This window comes from Pinus tabuliformis, chromosome 4_2, assembly GCF_031772625.1.
Source record: "Pinus tabuliformis cultivar Carrire ecotype Pingquan chromosome 4_2, CPIR1, whole genome shotgun sequence".
Classification (NCBI taxonomy): Eukaryota; Viridiplantae; Streptophyta; class Pinopsida; order Pinales; family Pinaceae; genus Pinus; species Pinus tabuliformis.
The window spans coordinates 581,761,725-581,783,389 of NC_142304.1; positions in this window are offsets into that span (position 1 = coordinate 581,761,725).

Below are 21,665 nucleotides of genomic sequence, written 5' to 3' on the forward strand. Positions count from 1 at the left end.
TATATCAGAGTATTTAGAAGCATTACCTCTCCTCACATACTTCCTTGTATGTTCCTGACAAATTTATGGCCCGGGAAATAGCCTAGCAAACTTTTGGGGTTTGGGTAATGAGCAGAGAACTTAAGGAGAATAAAAATGAAATATAGCCGCAATTCCTTGTCATCTGTGGAGCTTTTGCATTGTTTGATCTAGGTCACACTTTCAAGGAAGTAGACAACATGTTGAGTCTACAATTGCCTAAGTTCCTAGGTAGACAGTTTGATTCTTTTGATGTCATAAATAATTTTACGATGACAGTTAAAGTAAAGGTGTTCACTAAGGAAGATGATCTCTTTGATGACGTTTTCCAGCAGAAGAGCACACTTAGAGATATCTTACACATGGCCCAAATCCATTCTGGCCCAAAAAAACTCCAAGAGTTTAACCTCTACAGAGAACGAAGATTGGCAAATGTCCCATTGGACAAATTGCATGTATAGCCAATGAGGGAACCCCCTCCTAGCATTAGCATGAGTGGAACCTCAAGGCAAGACACGTCTAAATCTAAGTCTAAAACAGAATCGGCAAAAAGGTCTAGATGGTTAGAGAGCGATCACAACAAAAGTGAAGGATCAGTTAGGGATACTGCCCAATCCAAGGAGAATCCTGAGTAGCAAGTCTTGTCACCAAAACCGGTGGAAATTCCTGCTCCTCTCATCCAGCAAACAAAGCCATTAAGAATATAGCTGGAGAAAGAATGGGGAAACTTTAATGAATTGGTCAACATGGAGGAGAAAAACGTAGAGACCCAAAGAATCCAGCATAGACAACCACATAAATGCTGATTAAAACAGTTGTCAATGCTCCAGATACTGAGCACATTCCCATAGATACGTCATCTGAAATTATTCTAAAGATAGAGGAAATACCTCCTCTAGATGTTTTTCAAAGTCCGCAGCACAAAGATGTGGTAAGGAGACAGTGAAAGAAGCGAAAACTAGACAACATGTTGTCACCTAAAGCAAAGTCGTTGGATGTCCTTTGGCAAGACTACCATTGATTCGACAGAGAACCTGACTAGATTATCCCAAATCATAGGAGCTTATGCTTCTGCTGCTATTGAAAAAGCATCTCAAGTTCAATTATTGCTTAAAGATAAAGATGATAAAATCCTATTTTTGTAGCAACAATTACAACACGCTAGCATTAGCTGGGAAGCAGAAGAAAAATTAGTAAAGTTACAATAGGACTTCTAGCAAAGGAAACTAGGTTATCAAAGCAATCTGGACGAAAAAGAATATCATTTACAAGCCACATTAGAAATGCACAAAGATGATCCTAAATTCGCAGAATTTGTCACAGAAGCCCTTGCCCTAAATGATCAACTCTTGAAATAGCAGGAAACGATTTTCCAAAGAATATCGCAGTGGAACTCTCTCTGCAAAATGAGTGACAATATCACAAGTCAAGTCGTAAATTTGTGACTTGATTATGATTTAATTTATAAGAAATTTTTTGACTATTTTAATTGGTAGGAATTAGAGGAAGGCAAGAAAGCAGGGTTGCCCAAGATCAATGAATCCCAAAAAGAAATGTTGTTTAATAAATGGGATTCACAGATAAAAAATAGGAACAGGCAGCAGAAGAAGTAGTGACAACAGCAAGCAATATCATTGACTGTGTAAATGAAAATCTGCACAGAGCCAACCTAATATCAGAAACTGCTCTAGGATTTCTCCCAAAAAGGCAGCAACTACAAATGAGTTGGAGATATAAAGCTGAAGAAAAGGAAGAGTCAATCAAAAAATTAACTAAGTTAAAATGGGACACTTACTGGCAATATTTGGTGAAACCACACAGTCAGTTTATGACTCTGAAGTGCCTTATGAATTTCTCCAAGAAGATAGCGCCAGTGCTTGCAGATTCCATTTTCATAGGACAATTAAAACTGGAGGTTGTCCAACTGACACTCCTAAAGCTGATGGTGGATACTTACGACTTAAGAGAACAGATGCATAGTTGATCTTTAGATACAGTTTCAGTTCAATTTCAATTTATTTTTGCTTTAGATGAGGATGTTCATTTAAACCTCCTCCTATGTTTTTGTAATAGATATTTTTAGTCTTTAGTTAGTAGTATTTAAACCCTTCTCATGTATTTAGAGAAGGGTCCAGAAATTTATCAAAAATAGTTCTTCAGAATGGAACGAGATTTATTTATGTCTATGTTTAATGTCTACTACAGAAATGCACTTTTTTACTCTTATTAAATATTGAATTATGAGAAGATAAATCTATATTGTTGAAGCTCATGAGTGGGACTTATTATAAATGGCACTTTTATCTCTTAATGATTTATGCTTATGCATCAAGTGATATGTTATTTTTAGTTGTTTATATATGATGGCCTGAATGTTCACTTATCATTTTTTCACTTTTGTATAGTGGTAACTATTATTTTTATGCTGATTGTATGAATAAATTATTATGGGATATGCTTATCATATTTGTTTCAGCTAATTAGTTATACGAAACAATTTACTTTTAATGTATTTTTTTCTTGTAGCAATTGAATAATCTTTATTACTAATTTATGTTGGAAACTATTTTAGATCGCATAAGTGAAGAGTTAATCTTGGGATAGTTTTTGAGAATTATATGTTTCCATTCATTAGAATAAAATTGCATGTGTTAGATTAGATTTAGATAAAATCATTCTCTTTAGAAACTTTTAGGAAGGAAAACATCATCCCTTAGCATCATCACAAACAAATTCGGAAGCTGGTCCCATTACCCCCAGTGGGAGCCACTATCCTAAACGGAAAAGGAGTTGCTTTCAAGATCTGGACCGGGTGGTTATCCCCCTTGTTGTAGACCCGATTTTTGGGGCTTCAACAGGTTGTCAGTAGCATTCAAAGATAGGATCGATTTAAATGTGCATATATCGGTTGAGGAAGCCATCAAAAAGTTGAAGCATTATTATGAGCAATGAAAGTGCAACACAGAATCTCAATGTTGGATAGGAAAAGGGAGATTTAATGGAAGATGGCAACCAAAGCAAACAAGACCTTAGGATGTATATGAAAAAGAGATGGTTGTTTCTTACAGGAAGTTTAATCTACTCAGATAGGGGCATGGGTCATAGCCTGGAGGGCAGCAAAAAAAAATTGATGGTGAGGGATAGTTGCATTGTTAGATATGTGGCAAGTTGAATCTCAAGAAGGGTTGTTCATCGTATCACGATGATAGGCCTCAAATATATAGTGCACATGAGGCGCTAATAGTTAGGGATTTTGGACAAAGCATTCCTTGAATCTATGTACCATTGGATAATGAGCAGGTGGATTACTAGGAATCTATTATCAATATGGATGGTAATATTTGTGATCAATTTGTTTCTATTTTGATTGATCCTAGATCTAATTATAGTTATGTTAATCCTAACCTAGTAGATACGTGTGGTTTGAATAAAGAATTAGATGACGAATCTTGGTTAGTGAAATTGGCTATAGGTAGAAAGAAAAGAGTTCATCATTGGGTAGGAGCTTGCACATTTGAGTTGAATGGTATTCCTACATCAACGCACTTGAATGTGGTTCCACTGGGATCATACAATGTGTTGTTGGCTATGGATTGGTTGTATCTTCATAGGACCAAGGTGGATTTCTATGACAAGGCTATTGAGCGCTTGGATGACAATTGAGAATAGAGGATCTCATTAGGGGAATTTGAGGTCTAAAATGGACCTCCTAAGAAAAATGTACAACCAAAATAAACTTTACAAGAATCAATAGGATTCAAGAAGAAGATGTTAACCATGGGGGATGATTCACCATTTTTGGAGCAATAAGTAAAAAGATTGAAAAATAATAAAATAATAAAACTACTATTTCAAGTCGTATTTTCAACTTATCTCCCTGAGATTTTACTCAAATTTCGAGTGAGAGTACATGTTGGATGAAAAAATTGATTCCTCTTCGAAGGAGTACCCATGTTGGATACTTTCGATGAACCCTGCTACACAAAAAATGAGAAATACATGAAAAAATGTGATTGCAATCACATTTTTCATGTAGCGGGGTCCATAAAAAATATGAAACATGGTTACTCCTTGAATGAGGAATCAAATTTTGCATCCAACAAGTACTTCGACTTGAAATTTGAGTAAAACCTTAGAGAGATAAGTTGAAAATACAAGTTGTAAAAGTAGTTTTTTATTTTTTCCCTCTAAAATCTAATGATGTAATTTAATATTATTTTATTATTTCCACTATTATTTTATAATTTCCTTAGGAGGCCCATTTTAGACCTCAAAAATTCCCTAATGTTAAAGATAATAAGAAGGAAACATCAGTTAGAATGGTTACAACTATGCAGGTGAAGCGTAGTCATGGGAAAGGGTGTGTGTTGTTTGCAGTGCATATTTATAGTGATAAAGGTAAGGATGGTTAGGATGCATAATTTTTGAAGAGGTACTCAACATTACAGTAGTTTCACGATGTTTTCCCAACAACGATTTCATAGTTACTGCTTCACAGGGAAGTGGAATTTTCCATTGAGTTGGTACTATGGGTAGCACCAACATCAAAGGCACCTTACAGGATGAGCACTCCAGAGTTAGTGCAATTGAAATTTCAATTGAAGGAAATTCTTGAAAAATGATACATTAGGCCATGTGTATCACCATGGAATGCACTAGTGTTGTTTGTGAAGAATAAGGATAGTACTCTTAGGCTGTGCATTAACTACAAGTAGTTGAACGAGGTGGCCATCAAGAACGGGTATTTGTTGTTGAGGATCGATGATCTATTGGACCATTTGAAGGGAGAAGTATTTTTCTCGAAGATTGGTTTGAGATTAGGATACCATAATGTACGCATTAAAGAAGAGGACATCTACAAGACTATTTTATGGATTAGCTATGGGCATTACGAGTTTGTTTTAGTTCCTTTTGGTTTGACTAATTCTCTAGCTACTTTTATGTGCTTAATGAATAATGTTTTGCATCCTTATATGGACAAGTTTTTTATTGTGTTCATTGATGATATACTGATATATTCTAAGAATGAGGAAGATTATGTCGAACATTTAGCAGCAGTTTTGATATTGGTAAGAGAGCATTAGTTGTAAGCCAATATTAGTAAATTTAGTTTCTTTCAGATAGAGGTACATTACTTGTGGCATGTTGTTTCCAAGGAAGGCATAACAATGGATCTAGAAAAGATAAGAGCTATCATGGAGTGGGAAAATCTTAGGAATATGGATGTGGTAAGGTCATTTATGGGGTTAGAAGGTTAATACAAGAGGTTCATTAGGAAATTATCACGAATTTCCTATCCTATTACATCATTGCAAAGAAAGGGAAAGAAATTTGGATATACAGAGGAATGTGCAGCAAGTTTTAAGTAGTTGAAGTAGTTGTTGACAAATTCCTCATCTCTCAAGATTGTGGACCTAGATAAAGAGTTTTTGTTGTGTACAGATGCCCATAAGGGAGTACTTGGTGAAGTCTTGATGGAAGAGGGATAGTTGGTATGTTATGAATCAAGGAAATTGAATCAGCATGAGAAGAATTGTGTCTCACATGATCTTCAGTTGCCAATGACCATACATCCACTGAATATGTCGAGACGCTACCTTCTTGGAAGGAGGTTTGTACTAATGAGCAACCATGATGGATTGAGATACGTGTTTGACCAACTCAATCTAAATTCTAGGCAAGCTAGATGGTTGCCAATGATTACTGAGTTTAACCTCAAGATCGGTTACATTAAGGGAAAAGAGAATTAGGTTGCATATGCTATTAGCAAGTTATACAAGTAAATAAAATTGTAGCTATGAGTTCTTATGGCACGAACTTACGAGATCATATCTTACAAGTAGGACAATAGGATGATAGGTATAGGAATCTTAGGCACAGATTACAGCAGTAGGGTACAAGTGATCAGGATTTGAACTATAGCCTCATAGCATATGGTTTGGTCATATTTAGGGATAGGATCTACATTTCTAACAACAATGAGCTCAAGAAGGTTATATTTAGATAATTTCATGCTACTTCATATTCAGGTCACCTGTTACGAAACCAACTCACAAAAATATAGAAAAGATAGATCGATGGCTTAGAATTCAGCCTTTTCAAGGGGGAAACCTCCTTTACATTACACACATGAACAATTATTGAAAGATATAAATGACAAAACCTCCTTTCTATATATATGAGTCTAAGGGGTCATAATATAATCATAGCCGACATAACAATAACAATGTAAGGTTACAATAATAACAATAATAGGCTTCTATGGGGCACAATAATAACAATATGGGGACTACATGGGCACAACAATATAATAAGGGGGTTGTACTAATAACAATAAGGGGTTACACTAGTAGTATAGGGACCTAACATACCCCTCTCCTTAATAAAGTGTTGTCCTCAAAGCTTGAGTAGTTCTTGATGCTTCTGTATAAAAAAATTGTCCTCCCATGTGGAATATTCAGTGGGTATGTTCCTCCACTTGACGAGTTACTATGAAATTGATCGATTTCGTAGTTGTCAGGTTCTTGTTTCTATGACTCCTCCAGGTTCCAATATGATTTTTCCTTACTCGTCATGTTCTTGCAATATTGTTTCAACTTGGATCTTCTGCAACTTTTAAATCAATGGCCACACTTCTTCATCCTTCCTCCATTCATCCCTTGCTTCGTTTATGCAATCTAGTTGGATAATATAAATATCACAAAACAATGCTTCCACATCCACATCTTTTCTTGAGAGTGCATCTGCAACAACATTTTTCTTCCCTTTTTTGTAGATGATTTCAAAGTCATAACCCAACATATTTGTGACCCATTTTTTTTGTTCTTCTAAAGGCAACATTTTTTCTAGAATGTATTTAAGACTATCATGATCCATTTTTACCTTGAATTGTCTTCCCATTAGCTAAGGTCGCCATTTCTTAAGTGCATGTAGTATTGCCAACATATGTTTATCATAAATAGCTTCCTTGAGATGTAGCCGTAAAAATACTCATTCACCTACATTAAAACTTCTTTCACTACAATGTTGATCTGCCTATTATTTCATTTGATTATGTAGTAAAGTTGGGTTGTCCTTTAAAAGTTGGAGAACTTGTTGTCGATGCTCGATGTGATCTTTCACTACTTGAATCATTTTCTTCTTGATATGCCCTTCTATCTTGAGATTTTGAGGAGTGGTAATATCTTCCAATGCATTACAAGGGATGGTCAAGTTCATTTCTTGATGCTTGATGTGATCTTTCACTTCTTGAACATTTTTCTTCTTGATATGTCCTTCTATCTTCATAGTTTTCGGAGTGGTAATTCTGGCCAATGCATTACAAGATATGGTTGGATTCATCTCATCTTTCTCGAGGGTAAGTTCCTGGTGTATATCCTCCTATTTTGATGCTTCTTCATCCTTTTCTTCATCCTCCTCACAATTAATGTAAAATAATTTCTTCTCAGCACACTTATGACCTTTAATGTATTTGTTATCACAACTGTAACAAAGCCTTTTTTCTCTTTTTTCTTCCAATTGTTGTGGTGTCAAGCTTGTAGGTTCTAGAAGGCTAGGAGAAACAACACCCCCATATTTATAATTGTGAGGGGTAGACTTCCTTGTTGCCATAATCTTTCTTTCCACATTTCTTGCCAATTTGAATGCATTCCCCAATAAATCAGGTTCCCAAAGACGAACCTCATGTTGAATGTTATCCTTTAAAGTCCCTATGGAGACATCAATCCTTTTCTTCTCTGGAATATCATTTACCCTTATATTCAAATTATTAAAGTCCTCAATGTCCTCTGCCATTGAATACTTTTGTTTGAGATTTATCAATTGGCTAAATAAGGTGTTTCTCTTTGTATCCTCATAATGTGCTATCATTTCCTCCATGAAAATTGACCACGTGACAAGTGGTTTACGAGAAGAAATCCCTTTATACCATAAAAATTGATTCGGTTCTAAATAATTAGATGCAATACATACCTTTTCCTAAGATTGATACACAATTTAGATCAAAATATTTCTCCATCTCTAGTATCCAATTTACCGGATCCATTCCATCAAACTTCCTCATCTCACTTTTTCTTTATTTTAGGAGATCAATCTTCAAATGATTGTAACTTTGTAATTTTAGATCTCCAAGTCCTAAAATTGTGTCTTGCAATAGCCCTCTGAGGCCTCTTTCCAACCCCACAAGTCTAATCAATATTGGATTCTTCAAGGAAGAGTTATGTCAAATCTCCTACTATGACATATTATAGACTGGTTCAGTAGAGTGAACTTGTAGGAAGTTCCATGTGTCATTGTTTCAACCTTATTACCTGAGCCTGATACACAAAAAACTACAGTCTGTTCTCTTTCTGCAACCTCTTACAAAATTTCAATTTGATGCTTAGAGAGAATGTTATGATGATTTTCCCAAGGTCACCTGTTTAGGATGTAATTCGGGAGCCTGTAGAAGCCCCAAATTTCTTGGATCGGATATACAAAAATATAGTGAACCAAGATCTGAAATTCGGGCCCGAGCTTCGCCAAAATTTCAGATCAAATGGGTTTCAATTTCAGAGTTTGAAACTGTGCAGAAAAAGAAGTATAGTGAAAATTCCACGATGACCTGTTTCAGATGAAATTTTGGAGCTTGCAAAAACCCTACCTTCCTCAGATCATATCTATGAAACTATAGTGAGACAAGATTTGAAATTCAGAACTGAGGTTCAAACTGATTGTGTCTCAAACGGATTTTTTTTTTAGCTTCTGAAACTTCGTAGCGAAATAGTTATAGCAAAAATTCCACGATGGCCTGTTTGGAGAAGTGAAACCCTAGAATCGAAAGTTGTGATACCAAATGTTAGGAAACCATCTCAGAAAAAGATAGAAAATATAGATCAATGCCTTAGAATTCAGCCTCTTCGTGGGGGCAATCTCCTTTACATTACACAAATGAACAATTCTTGGATGATATAAATAACAAGACCTCCTTTCTATATATAGGAGTCTAAGGGGTCATAATATAATTAGAGCGGACATAACAATAATAATGTAAGGGCAGAATAATAAAAATAGTGGGCTTCTATGGGGCACAATAATAATAATAATAATATGGGGACTACATGGGCACAAAAATATAATAAGGGTTTTGTACTAATAACAATAAGGGATTACACTAGTAGTTTAGGGACCTAACATCACCCAGGACATTAGAAGACATTGAAATCAGTGAAGAAGTTCTATTGTTGGCGGAACTTGAAGAAGGAAGTGGCAGATTTTGTGGCTAGATGTTTAGAGTGTCAACATGTAAAAGCAGAGTGCAAGAATCTAGGTGGTCTACTATAGTTGAATTTGATTCCATAATGGAAATGGGAACTCATTTCCATGGATTTCATTACATGTTTTCCAAGTACATCAAAACATCATGATTCTATTATGGTTGTGATTGACAGGTTGGCAAAGGTAGCACCATTCATTCCATTGAAGCCGATGTATTTAGCTAGCCATGTAGCATAGGTATTCATTAGAGATATAGTGGGATTTCATGGTTGTAATGAACCTCCTCGACCTACCTGGAAAAGTAACTACTAACACCCTATTTTCGAAAAAAATTGTTCTTTCATACCTAAGATTTGGTTCTTACCAAAAGTACATGGAGTCCGAAAATGTATAATGTTTACATAAGGTGGGTTCATTAAGTAGACTTTTCCATCTATAAGACATCAGGTTAGTCATATTTTGTCATACATTACAAATGGAAGTGAGGATTCAATATTAACATACAACCAGCAACACTTTTGGACATGCTCACACAAGCTCTAAGGAACCTTGATTTTGAACCTTTGGTAACCAACATGACCGCATGGTTAGGAACCTTGTTCTTAATCCTACATGCATACTTCCTTCTATGTAACATGCATGAGTAACTATACTAGCCTCATAGGATACCTTTCTTTTGACATGAAAACATAGATACTTAACCCATTATTCATACAATGGAATCATTATTTCATCAATTGGTCTACATGCATAAGCAATTATCACTTTAGATCATTATGGCATACCATATCTCTTTAGTAAATGTAATAAAATCAGTTAGAGAATCCATAGTCATCTCATACGTTAATACATAATCTCCACCTAAAAAATGTTAGTATTTATATAACTACATGTCATGTTTCCTCTACTAACTCTATTCTTGGATGAAAAATGAATCACATGTATAATACTGCCATCACTCCCATAGAAATTCATTAACAGGGGTAATATAATTATGTGCAATATGCTACCATGCATGGGTATTAAAAATGTCAATCCACTCAATATACTTCTATAGATAAATTCATACTAGAAAGCCACATGCAAGTCGATCATGAGAAATCTATCTCTTTGACACAAGTATCAAAAACTAATTACCATGATTCCACCATTTCGCATATAGATTACAAGACAAAAATTATCTCCATATATATAACACCTCATCTATACAGCTGAGATACATAATTTAACCATTTCAACCTAAAGAAATAAAATATAGAGGTAAGAACTAATATAGTACATTCAACGCATATGAAGCCACACCACTTGGAGGGAGGAGCACCACCACCCAACCATGAATCACTTCTAATTCCCACCGAGATGAGGTTCTTGCCAAGGATCAACTGTCCTCAATTGATCGATGCATTGGGTATTTAATACCCTCTTTCATGATTTAGTTTCTATTAGCAGCATCCCCCTTTTATGGATTTGTTTTCATTTACCTAGGTATTTTTTAGAAAATATCATCTTTATCTCCCCTGAGGTTTTTCCTCAAAAAAAATTTCCTTTATCTCCTGCAAATATTTTGTGTCTGATGGATCTTTATCTCCCATCCATCCAATGTATCACTAATCCATCCAAGCTTATCTAGAATCACATCTAGAAGCTTTATCATGAAAGAATCATCTCTATCACATTCCTCAATGGGATTGGGAAAAAATATCCTCTCTTTTGGTGCTCCCCCCTCCAAGTGATTTATTTGATTAATTTATGTATTAACACATTTTCTTTTCATATTACATATCACCCAACTTTCCTCAGCTTAGGTTTAGAATAGTTTAACCCACAAAGGAGGGTATCACACCTACCTTTCCTTATCTTAGGATTACAATCATTTAACGTAGAAGGGGGGATATCACAAATAACTTGAAGTAAGCTTAGGGTTACAATAATTTATCACACAAGGGAGGGGTTTTACATACCCCACCCCCTTAAATTTTACACCATGCTCAGTGTATCACTGCATCATGGCCTCGTTTATAGGTAGTTGGTTTCTGAATCAACAGCTGTCATGGCTCTACCATATGATGCAATTTTATCGATGTACATCGGTCACAAGGAGTGATCCTCTTCCATAGCTGCATTGGTCACCAAGAGTGTTTCTCTTACTTAGCTACATCGGTCTCAAGGAGTGTTCTCCTTTCATAGCTATTTGTAACATTGTTTTCAAACGATTTGTGAGAATTTATAGATGCAAAATTTTAACTTTGATACATATCACAATATGTTACTTAATATTACTAAAGTAACTATTTCTCATTTTTAATTTTATCTGAAGAATGCATGTTCACGTCTGGCATTCTTACAAGCCTTAGTGTTCTTTGTTGAACACCATCTTCTTGCAGTTTCTCTACATACAACACATATGTTAGCATATTTTCCACATCAATATGCCTGCAATCTCATAACATATTAGTTCACATAATAATATATATATTCATCATATATATTCTTCGTAATCATATGTATGCCAAACTTAACCATGGTTACTTATCCTTGAACAACTTCTTACTTTCCTTCTTCTTTGTAACCACACAGTCAGTTGCCCTACCATACATCTACCCAATGTCTTCATGCATACCTACACACAATGTGTATTATACACACTGATATACATATCATATTTCAAACATGTCACATATGTAGTCATACAGGTACCATATTTACTTCTATAAATAGTACCATATGTGTTACAGCCCATAATACCATTCCCATGGTATCACCTGCATGACAAAAACTTTGTCCACATATTTCTTTATCATGTTAGTATCATGCCAAACATTCCTTTATACTTTTTTATAAAATAAACAATTGTGCTCATTTGAAAAGAAATTTATATGAGCATGGTCCATTTCTGTAACCAGACAAGGTTTTGTCAAGTGTAAATCTTTTTCAGATTTCATTTGGGTGTAACACATCATAGTATTGTATTCATGCATCTTTTCATCTTAATCATAGATTTTTAAGTTTAATATTCCTCATATCATACTTCATTCTTAATTAATTTATCTCACATGATTCACTATTTCCCTTTTTATTCCTCAACAACTAGTTGGCCATGCATAATTTAGTGTAGTTATACATGAATGTTTCTACTACTTTCAATCCTACACCCCTTTTAGTTGTAATTGTTTATGATCTCAGGGTACTTACATGTTAGCTCCTCTTTAAAATTAAATCACCCTTAACCAGATAATGAGTTATCCATTTTATGAATTCTTGTTTGAATTATTCACCCTTTTGTATGATTTCCAGACAGATTATCAATGCAATCTATGCATGTCAATTTGTATGATATCAATCTATTTAAATAGATTGTTAGATACCATTTAATTGACCCAATGGTCCATACAATTTGTGCTTACTTCATCAATTACTATGGTTTGCACTCAAGGATACTGGTGGGCCCCAGTATTGCAGCAATAATGCTGCAACTCCTAGAACTCCCTTCTTTACTTTCATCAATCCGGTAGTTAGTAACAAACTTGGAAGCGACGGTGCTATATGCACAAGTACTAGCTCTTGCTACAGTTGTCACTTGGTCAGCTGGCACAAGTCCGCTAGGAGCTTAAGCCAACTTCTATAAGCTCTTAGAAGAAGCTTTTTAATTGATGGATGAAAGTTAATCTCAAAGGAAGCTAATCTATCTATGAAAAGAGATTGAAGAACTGAAGGAAAACACAAACCCTAGCAAACCCTAATTCTACCAGCTAATCCTACTGATGCAAAGGAGAGAATGCAAACTACTGAAAGAGATGCCATTACTTCTATGAAGGTAAAATACATGTGTTTAGACTACCTCTATCTGAAGAAAACATATTTTTGTATTTTTGATTAAGTCGTCTGTTTTGTCATGCATATGCTTTCACTGTTCTTTAACTGTGCAGGGGTGGATCAAGGAGGATAAATGCTTGGAAGAGGTGAGGAAGGTTCATAGAGGTTCTAAGGAGTCCCTAACACCCTTCCAGAGAGTTTCACAAAATTTGGCTATCAAGAAACCTCATTTGTGAGCTTCTGCAGGAAGTCTGCAGGGGTTCTACAAGATGTTCAGGAATTTCTACACGATGTTCAACAATTTCTACAGGATGTTTAGAAATTGGATTTTGGAGGATGGGTGAGTGAGGGAAGATGCATGAAGGGATATGGAGGTAGGATAGGGGTCTGAAGTGGCTCAGGGACTGCTGGATGGAGTGGTGGGAAGGTGTAGATGGCTAAATTGGCTCAAAGAAGGCCAAAACAATGATTGCACAAAAAGGTAGGGTTATTTGGGCAAAAGGACAGATGTGAGATGATGAATCTAGCTAGGAGGGTGACCAGATGGCTCTGATGAAGCTCAGGTGGATGAAAGGGAGTGGTAGAGATTCCCTGCACTGTATACATTCAACTGAATCAACAAGGTCTTGCAAGTAATCAAAGTCCTAGCTAATCTGATCTAACTGACAATACAGTGAATGAACAATAGCTTTATTTGAAAGAGAACCATGTATGTCAACTATGCAATGAAACATTTCAGAGATCTGAACACATAACCAACTTCTACAAGTGAAAACAATACACTAAGGATTGCATGGTAAAGAAAACTACTGTTTTTGTTTGGGACAACACGGTTACTTCAATTCCAGCCCCTAATCCAATAAGGAAGAGGTGAAACCAATAGTATTTGTTGAACCTTTTTTTTGGAGCCTTTTTCCTATTATTATCCTACCAATCTATTCTAAAAATCTGAAGCATTCTATTCATAAATAGTGACCTGGTTAATCCACACAACTTAATCTGCCTAACAGAAATACGTTTTCAAATGCACAAAAGGAAAACAACGATGCTTAAAAGAAAGATAACAGTACATAAAGGAGGCCCTACACTCTCAGGTTGGGCCCAACCCTTAGAGCTACGACTACTATAGAAAACTCAGAGTTGATATGAAATAGGACTGCTTATCATTATCAAAATATAGTCATCAGTCAAGAGTTATGCCAAAATGGCTACAAGAAAACGAGCTAAAGCTGACATCCCTGTAGTGTAAAAATATGTAATGGTTTCAAAAGTACCTTATGAAGGTTGAAGCCTTCTCATTAATACACCACGAGGACCCTAGTAGGCCTCCTAAATCTGGGGGACTTGTCTGTCCAACTGTCAGTAGACAGTCCCTTTTCCAAAATCTGCTTGGCTGCCTTTAAGGTCCGGTTTTGGTGGCCTGTGAGCTCGGAGTTTGAGGGTGAAGATCCCAAGGAAGGGCTATTTAATGTCATAGACAACCCCCCTACGAATCCTCACCTCAAGCTTGGCTATCTTCTAGCCCATGATTGCTCTATTTTGCTCCAACATGTGCCAAAAAACCTGAAATACGCACGTGTTAGCCACCTAGGAAGAGTGACCACCCTTATTCGTACAAATGACATAAACATTCTAAAAAATATTGCATAAGCTATCAAAAATGGAGGATTGAGTAAGGACTGAACAAGGATAATTAGGCAGAATGAGCCCAATAAGTTACCCAATTTGGGGTTCATCATCACCCCCTGCTAAAAGGGTTGCTCATCCTCTAGCAACTAGTCCAGCACCTCGTCCTTAATTGTCTTCATCACCTCCCTCACATCCTAGGCTTTTGAAGTAGTGTCTTCTTCACTGTCATGGAATCCGGCCTTCCTTTCCACCTCTTCCCACTGCTTATGTTCTTCTTCTTTTGTGCCTCCTTCTAACAATCCCAAAAGCAAAGGGGGACTTAACTTGAGGCCTATCTAGCTGGCCTAGAGGTTCTGCATAGACTTTTTGTAGAGAGGCACTCGTGCCAAGGCCTCCCTCATTCTAGTTGGAGTGTGGTATTCCCTGATTTTGAGGCTGTGGGACAATGTGTTCCACCTACGGGTGCAAGCATGAACACAATTGTCCCCCAATAGTCACTTCATATCCTCAAAGTGTGCTATGGCCTGAGCCTGCCAATCCATGTACTCTAACAGAGTCTGAGATTTGGTTGCTAGGTGCTGGTGGGTAGATATCAATGTTGTGGGGTCCCCTGGCTCTGCTCTAATCAGCAGTGGTTCTCGTAATTCTCGGTCCATGACATTTTTGACCTCTACCGCTCTCTTTTCTTCGTGGTTTAGCCATGAGGTCATTGCCATGAGCTGCATGTCCCCTACTGCTATGTTGGGGTCCCATGAGGTTATATTTGGAAGGGCCAAATTATGAAGGTAGAACTCAGATAGCTTGGCCTTGTCTTCCGATGAACTGTTGTTACATAAATCCTTGAACTGCTGGGGGTTTGGATTTGGGAGATACCCTTCTATGCCAATGTGTTGATTTGGAATTGCAGCCACTGATCCCTGAGGTATAGGCCATAGGATTTGGCCGGCTGCCTACATTGCAGATCTTCTGTTGCCCAACTGGCCATGCAGGCCAGTTGTGCCTCCTTTTCTTGCACCTCCTATTTTAGAGATTGTATCTCTAGGCCTGTTTGCAATTCCCTTTCCTGTAGTTGCCAATTTAGTGCCTCAAGTTCAGCTTGCATTCCTTCTTTTCCCTGAGGCTCTTCTGTGGTGTCCTTAGCTGTTTTGTCCTCTTCTTTCCTCTGTCCTTGTAGCTGTAGATGCTATTTGAGCTGCTCATTTTCTTCCTATAGCCTGACCCGCTAGATGCTCTCCACATGTCACACCATATCCAATTCCCTTCTGGCCTCTTTGAGATGCTCCTCCAGAGGACCTATGTCTGCTACTTCCTTGGACTTAGTGATTTTCATCCAAGTGTGGATCCTCACCCTGTCTTCCTCTAGTGCAAGGAAGAGTGGCATTGTGAATTTCTGAGGAATGATCTTTCTGGCCTCCAAGAAGTTATAATAGGAGCCCAAGCTGGGCTGGGGGCTAGGTTCCATAATGTGCTCGACCACTTCTTCCTTCTGGGGTGATTTGGCTACCCCACCCTCCATTTCTTCGGTCTCCTTCAGTCTAGCCAAAGTTTCCTGTAGAATAGTTTCAGCATCCTGTAGAAAGATTTTTGTGTCCAACCTTTCCATTCTCTCCCTCCAGGTGGACGTCTTCAGGCTTCCCCGCTCATAAGTGATGGATGCCTTGGAGGGGGACCTCTCCTTTGGTGTGGTAGGGGTATCTATAATTGTGATTGGCTCTTTTGATGGAGGCTGGGGTCTGCCAGTCTTAATCCTCACACTCCTCCTTGCCTTAAAATACAGGGGAGTCTCCATCTTTCACTTTTCATTCTACTTGGGAGAGGTGCTTAGGGTGGACATCACAACTGCTGCCTCCCTAGCTAGAATCTCAACTGATTTCTCCTTCTTCTACCCTTTTTTCAGACTTCCTGTAGAAATGCCTGTAGAGGCTGGTTTTTGGCTTCCTGTAGAAGCAGTTTTTGGACTTCCTGTAGAAATGGCCTTCTAGCTTCCTGTAGAACCAGTTGGCATTGTTTTAGCCTACTTGGCTGAGGGTGCTTTCTCCTTTAGCTTCGCTGAGGCTGCCTGAGGGGTGCCTTCACTAGCTTGGACTTTCTCGGTCCTTTCTGCCCTGCTCTGTAGTCTTTTCTCCCTGGGTGTTTGTGTCATTTTACCACCCACTGTTTTGGCCTCAGCAGCTTGGCCTTTTTCTCGTGGCTCTTTCTGTTCTTTCTTTGGTGGTTTGCCTGGGGTTTCTTGACCTTTAGCTTTCTTTTCTGCCTTGGTGTGCTCCTTCTCCTCGCTGCTGGAGGAAGTGAGCTCCTCAGCCAAAATTCGGATGTCATCATCCTTAGACATATTTTAAAAAATTTCCCAGGAGAGAGAGACAGTGTAAGTATGGAGTGCATCTTCCATGAGGAGCTTGATAAGCCCATGATGGGCCAGCTGGTCCGGTGTCCCCTCCCTCAGCTTTGTGGAACACTCAATCAAGGATTGCAGGAGGAAGTAAGGGATGATCAATTTTTGTTCTGAGGGCAGATCCATTTGGTGCCTGAGTTCTGTTAGCAAACAGAAATGATAACCATATACGATGTTGAATCGCCCCTCACAGGTAATATACTTCATAATTTGGAGGCTGACTTCGCTCCAAAATGGCTGTAGGCTGGTTCTTCGGACCCCATTCATGTCCTATGAAAATTGTTCCAGTGGCAAGAAGAACTCCTTTTTAGCCTTTTTACCCAATTTTCTCTCCTCCTTATCCCTGGGTACCCCCATCGGTAGGTCAGTGACTCTGCTAATGAGCTGTGGGGTGAGTCTTAGGGTTAATCCTCTGAAGTTGACAATGGCTAGTGTCTTCGATTTCGTCTTCAGGGACCTTAATAATTCTTCTGTAATTTCATCATCGTGATCTTGAAGTTTGTCATAGAATGTCATCCAGTGTGCACGGTAAATAAGTCTACAACCTCAGGGGTTTCTTGGGGTTTCTTGGAGTCCGAGGGTTCCTTTCGGATAAACCCTCCTTGCATGGTGAAAAAGACTCTTTTTTGGTTGTGCTTTGAGCAGAAAGGAAATTCTAGGTGTGTCTCCTTCTTAGAGCGTTAAAAACGGTATCTGTAGGCTCTTCGTATCAATTACTCTGTTTGAAACCTAACTGCTTGTGTACAGAAGGACGACTCAGGATTTCTCTAAACAAAGTGCAGGGCTATGTTTCCAACATACACACAATCATATAACATTCATAGTTTTCCACCGGTTATCCTTGACAATGTCTCACTTCTCTATAGGATCGATTTAACTCAGGACATCATGGAGAAAATCTTGGACGCAAACCACGAAGACAATTTGATGCAACGATAAGTAAACTGCTTTTGGATTTGCAAACAGACTTGCTTTTAAAAATTTTCTACCCCATCACGTCGAATTCACCACCTTTTGAACTATTTTTCATGGGAAAGGTATGTTTGGGCTTACCTTTCTAAGAATTGCCACCCTCGATGTGAACAGTCCAAGCTTCTTCGTAATGTTGGGCTTCCTGTAGCGCACCCTCCTGTAGAAAGCTTTCCCTGCTTCTGGAGGACGTTATGGTGGTTATGGACGAGTCTAAGTTGCGGAAGGACATTGGAACAGACCGAGAAGCTCGGGCTAACAACTTGCAGAGGAGAAGGACACGTACTCGGCTGCAAAAACGGTTGCAAGTGCGAATGACAACAATTTATCGTGAGTTATTCGACCAGCCAATTTGAAATGTTGCGGAATTCATGGCGCGAGGGTGAGCTGTCCAGGCCGATCCGTTGGCCAACATCACAGCCATCATTCCTCGACGTGTCTCTGGCCACTGAATCCTTCCCTCTTCATTCACCGCTGCCATTTTTGTCATACTGCCGATTCTCCGGGACTGGAAACTTCCCACGTGTCAACTGCCTGTCTTTTTGGCATAACCAAGCCCATTTGAATCCTACGAGGCCATCTGACTGGTTGTGTGGTGGCCAGTTGAATGGCCACCACCCTTGTTCAATCCGCCCATTCTCACAGTCATGCAAATTTTAGAGTATAGTTCATGTAATTCGACGAATAAGGTTAGGAACTTACCTGTGCGACTGTGGATGTTTTTTCAGGCTTCAGGATGAGGAATGTTGGATTTGCTTATTGATGCTTCATGCACGAGTGCTGGAGCTCCTCTTCCATTGGCTGTTGTTGGTTCCAAGACCTTGAGAACCGACTCTCTGGTGGTGAATGCTACATGCACCAGCTTCGTTTGATGTGAGCTGTTGGTGTCTCTATGGTATGTGCTCCAGCCGGATCAGCTGCTACAGGATTCCTGTAGCACATCCTGTAGCCATTTCTCCTCCTGGGGTGCATGCTAAAACAAACAAAGTTGCATTCATGGATGAAGGGTCGTGAGGGTGCCTTCACAGAAAAGTGTGCGAGCCTCTACACACTTTAGTTTTCTCTTGAAAAAACAAATTTTTATCTGAGAAAACAGGAATCTGGTATGACTGTGCAGGTATATTCAACCAGATGGTGGCAAAGGTGGTGAAAGGGGATGAAACAAGTGGAGGATGGAAGAAAAGAGTGGTTGCATGCCTCCTCAACAGGCTTCAAGCTTTAAATCCCTCTCCATAATCGATTCTAGCATGCTCAAAGGCTCTACAGGATGTTTCCTGCAGAAATACAGAACTTCCTGTAGAAAGTCCTGTAGCTTCCTGTAGAAGGTGGAACCATGAATAGATTGTGTCTGAACCCTGAAAAAAATGAGTGTTCATGGAGGGAGTGGATGTGACGAGGCCTGGTAACTTGGTAGGTGTTGTTGGGAAAAGTATCCATTCAGAATGCCCCTATCCCACTCTAAGGTGTGATAGTGCCTTAGCAACAGACAAGGAAAACTACTTGAGTATTTCTTCTTTATGAAATGTAAATGAGGAGGAAGGATGTAACTAACCTGTGTCTTCCGCTAGTTTGTTGATCCAATCGCTCCTTTCTTCAATAACTCCAAGCTCCCTGCTCCCTCACCAGCCCAGCGTCACCGAATTCCTGCAAGATCACAAGAGAGAGAAACTACATGAAGATATAGATATACATTCATAAAAAGCTCAAGATCAGATTAAGCTAAACATGCGGATATAACAAAACATCATTGATACACAGCATGAAGGAGAAACTCAAATAGTTTATTGATAGAATAAGAAAGTCCAAGAGGAGATACAACCAAGTGAGTTCCGATCCAGCATCTACCTCCCAGCAAAGGAATCCCTTCCTCTCCTCCAACAAAGCATAAATCACCCAATGTACTCATCTCAATCTCAAACCAACATCAATTCTCTGCAAAGTACAAAATTCCAGCCTCTGGATCTCTAGGATGAGGGATCCATATATAGATGTAAGAAGAGAGGATGAGTCAGCTTATGTTTTGACTTGTGGCTTCTCTCTGTCAGTTCTTGCTTCCACTTGGAGACTAAGAGCCTCTTACTCATCACTTGGTCGAATTCAGTGAGGCAAGTGTCATTGGAGAAGATTCTGGAAGCTTCCATGGTCTTTCCACCTCGTTGAATGACTCTGCCACTTGTCCTTTCTCGCTCAACGCACCTGGGTAGTGCGTTGCAACGCACCTAGACAGTGTACTGGGGTGCTTTGCAATGCAGGCAGCTAGTGGAGCACTTGAATTGATCCTGAATTGATTGTTTCTGAGTGGTTTTTGGTGGAGAACTTCTGGGAGAAGCTGTCGTTGGTTGACCTTGTTCCTTTAGGAGCTGTAACAACATCTTTAGGGACTTTGGATCCCTTGGATTATGGACATTTCATGCTTATAGTTGTAAGGCACAAAAATGTCTATAACAGTTGCCCCCTAAAGTATGAAGCCGTTTATCGGGTGAAATGCTTTATTAGGAGGATCCAAAGTTCATTCAATGCTGGGAGGAGACCTGTAATAAGATACAATACAATACATTATTTTTCATATTGTTTTCATGATCTGGCTGAGGTGGGCATTCCCATGCTCAGCTTTATAAATTCATTCTTATGTACATAGGACAGACAATTGTTTGATGGTAGACTGATGATTCTGATGAAATCATCATCCTTTTGGTAGGATGATTATCTGTTCTGCAGTGCTGTACATGTCAATGTCTTTATTTTTCCTGAATATATATCGCAGCCCGGATAGATGAAACTAGATCTGGGGTCTTCAATCTCGTCCGATCTTCACTCTGAGTACAAGTCGATCCATGTGAGAAATGTTTTGAAGTCGAACATGGAAAGACATCGCTTCATTACCAGTCAATGATGTAAATTGTTAACAAGCGCAAGAGGAATCACCGATAATGATAATGACCCTCAAGGTACTGCAGTACAATTCACGTGGTGTGAATAAAGGACTTGGCAACGAACACCACGCAAAATCTTTCAGTCGAAGGTCATTGATGTATACCTGTCGTCGAAAGTGAGAAACTTGCCATTGAGGCATGCAATATTCAAAGTACTGAAGGGGGTGTTCCTAGACCAACTTCTTGGATAATGAGCTGATGTCGACAAGAAGCGATCCATTTAAGGAGGGCCTTGATGTATCCCACATCAGTGACACGGAACGGAGAAAATAATTTTGATGGAGTTGAAAACGATCTGATGATATATGGTTCAGGGTGGCGGTCATGAAAGAATGAAGTATAATGTATGGTAGTGGATGGGACACGGTTGACTTCTCTGGATGACTTCTCTTGAACATATCGGAGACACTTATGTGATGGATTGGTAGCATTTACCCCAAAGGTGGATGGTATGGTGAGACCATGGTGATGTGACCGGTGAATGAAACAACCCAACCCGACTCAGGCACGAAGTGGAAGTGTCATGTTCAAGAGCGACTTGCTACCAATAAAAGTTCTTTGAGTTTCTTCCCAATTTTTGCCAGTCATTGCTGACCAGTACCTCTTTATTTTTGTGAAGCTTGAGGAGGATAACATATTCTTGTTCTATAATTTTC